At 40.0% G+C, this 2,613-nt stretch overlaps 1 pseudogene; it reads right to left on the minus strand.

Moving 5' to 3' along the window:
* Nucleotides 1-502: 502 nt before the first annotated feature.
* LOC111159301 lies at nucleotides 503-1,438 on the minus strand (annotated as a pseudogene).
* Between the last annotated feature and the right edge of the window lie 1,175 nt (nucleotides 1,439-2,613).

The following is a 2,613-nucleotide window of genomic DNA, read 5'->3' on the forward strand; positions in this document are numbered from 1 at the left end:
CAATTTAATTTTTAGACCAGTTTAAGAGAACCTTGAAGGATAGAGTAAAATTTTCTTCTCAACAACCTTAACAGAGTCAACTTGCAATAACTGATAATAATATGTAAAGGCTATTTATTTCATACAATAGTGAATGGACTATTATACCAGTTACATGAGAAAATAAAATCACACTCTGAATTAGAAGTCAAAAAGCATGAATGGTACTTAAACTTGGGAATTACCCAGGCAAGTGCTCATTGACACACTACGGAATATAACTCACTGTAGCTAACTAACATCATACTGAATTCTAAAATTAGGGACTGAGATCAGTAACATAGCCTCTGCATATTTCTCTAGCTTTGGTGAAAACTAAATTAGAAAATGACTATTTTCTAAAGTATGCTTTTAATCTGTTAAATATTCCATATAAATGTATTATTTCTGCCACATGTTGTAATTCGTCATTCCTATTGCAAACACTCCCTTCCCTTCCTTAGAACACATTAACCTCCAGTATTCAGTTTGGTTTAGTGAACCATCTCTGGATCCTAATACGTATTTGTTGGGTTTTGACACTGTAGATGATGGGGTTCATCAAGGGTGGGAAAAGGATATAGATGTTGCTCATGAGGACGTGGACCACAGGAGAGAGGTGCTTTCCAAAACGGTGCACCATAGTCAGACCAATGATTGGGATATAGAAAACTAGAACTGCACAGATGTGGGAGACACAGGTCTGCAAGGACTTGAATCGCTCCTCCCGGGATGCAATAGTCAATACTGAGTGCAGGATCAAGATGTAGGAGACCAGAATGAGCACTGCATCCAAAAACAGTGTGCAGATCACCAGAGCCAGGGCATAGAAGCTGTTGAAGCGGATGTCAGAGCAGGCGAGCCTAAGCAGGTCCTGGTGCAGGCAGAAAGAGTGGGAGAGGATGTGGGGGTGGCAGTAATCAAAGAACTTTAGGCGGACAATGGGAGCAGTGAGGAAAATCCTTCCTAAAATGGCCACACCAATGCTGATGATTCTTGTATTGGTGAGAATGGATGTATATCTCAGAGGTTTGGAGATTGCAGTGAAACGATCAAAGGCCATGGCCAGTAGGACTCCAGACTCCATGCATGATAGACCATGAACAAAGAAAGCTTGAGCAATGCACACATCCAGACCAATCTCCTGGCTGAGTCCCCACAGGATGCCCAGCACTGTGTGTACTGTGGACAGCCCCATGCATAGGTCAGTGAGGGTCAGCATGGCCAGGAAGTAGAACATGGGCTGATGCAGGTTCGGCTCTGTCCAAATCACGTGCAGCACCAGGCAGTTCCCTTAGAGTACCATAGCATAGATACAGGAGAAAGGGATGGAGAGCCAAGGGTATTCCTGTTCCAGGCCAGGGAAACCCGCAAGGAGAAAGGTGGAGTTACTGACTTTGGAATCAGGTTGAACAGACATGAATCTATAAAAACAGAAACCTCTCAGAAAAAAAAAAAAAAAAAGTGTGTGTTTGTGTGTGTTTGTGTGTATGTGTATACATATATATATTTATGGAAAAGCTTATTAAGAATCCTAAGTGTTTTCCACCCCTTAATATAAACTTAGAGGTAAAAGTCATAGAAAGAATGACTGGATTTGGCACAACTCATTATATATAAGACCAATGCTTTTTTACCGAAACTGCATTTGCTCTGAAACAAACTACATTATGCCTACATGTGAAATCTCCTTGTTATTAGGTCATTACCCTATCAGAGGAATCCATGTCCATATCCACAATCTCACTGTCACTTTCTATTTCAATGCTATATACTATAAATAACAGAGAAAAAAAATGATTTCTGGCATGTGAAGGTATAATAATGAAGTTTAAGTATACCAAGTTGAAAAAGAAAACACATTTGAGTTTTTGCATTTGAAACCTGGTGAATTAAAAAAACAAAAAAACAAAAAATAAAAAATAAAACCTGGTGAATTAAATTGCAAATCACTGCCACTGGCTATAAGATTAACCTCTGCCTGTTACATAAGACACTCAGTCACTTGGAGAATTCATTTCTCAGTCATGTTGTCCATTCTCACATGTCGTTTTCATTGCCTTAATAGAGAAAAACTGTCACTCACAGTAGAGATGGTCTCACCAATCTTGAAAATGGATCTTGTTCTTCCTCATTTTGTCCCAGTGGCAGGGACATTCTAGGAGAAGCAAAATTTATGCAGGTCTGGGAATCACTAGAGTAAAGCCTGAAACCTGGGAGGGGATGAGAGTGAGTGATTACAGGGCTGTGTTCCTTTGGGGGAATGAAGGCAAACCCCGAGGCAGTGTTTGTAGGGCAGACTCTCCACTCCACCAAATTCTGAATAGTCTCACAAGTGCACGTTTGCAATTACAATTCTCCTGTCCAGGGAGATTTGGAGTAAATGTCGGACAGAGAGATCAAGAAACGTCTTGTAGCTTGCTCCCTCCCTAACGAGTCCTTACATGTTTTTTGAAGGGCAGCAGATATGTTCTATAGAAAAACCTATTGTTATTAACATAAATTTTATTTTATTTCCCTCCATTTCAGTTACAACTTTTCCCTCTTTTTTTGATAACATGACTTCAGTATTCAAAGACTTCATGTGCTGGCAAA

Source organism: Enhydra lutris, unplaced genomic scaffold, assembly GCF_002288905.1.
Source record: "Enhydra lutris kenyoni isolate GAN:26980312 unplaced genomic scaffold, ASM228890v2 scaffoldscaffold68, whole genome shotgun sequence".
NCBI classification, from domain to species: Eukaryota; Metazoa; Chordata; class Mammalia; order Carnivora; family Mustelidae; genus Enhydra; species Enhydra lutris.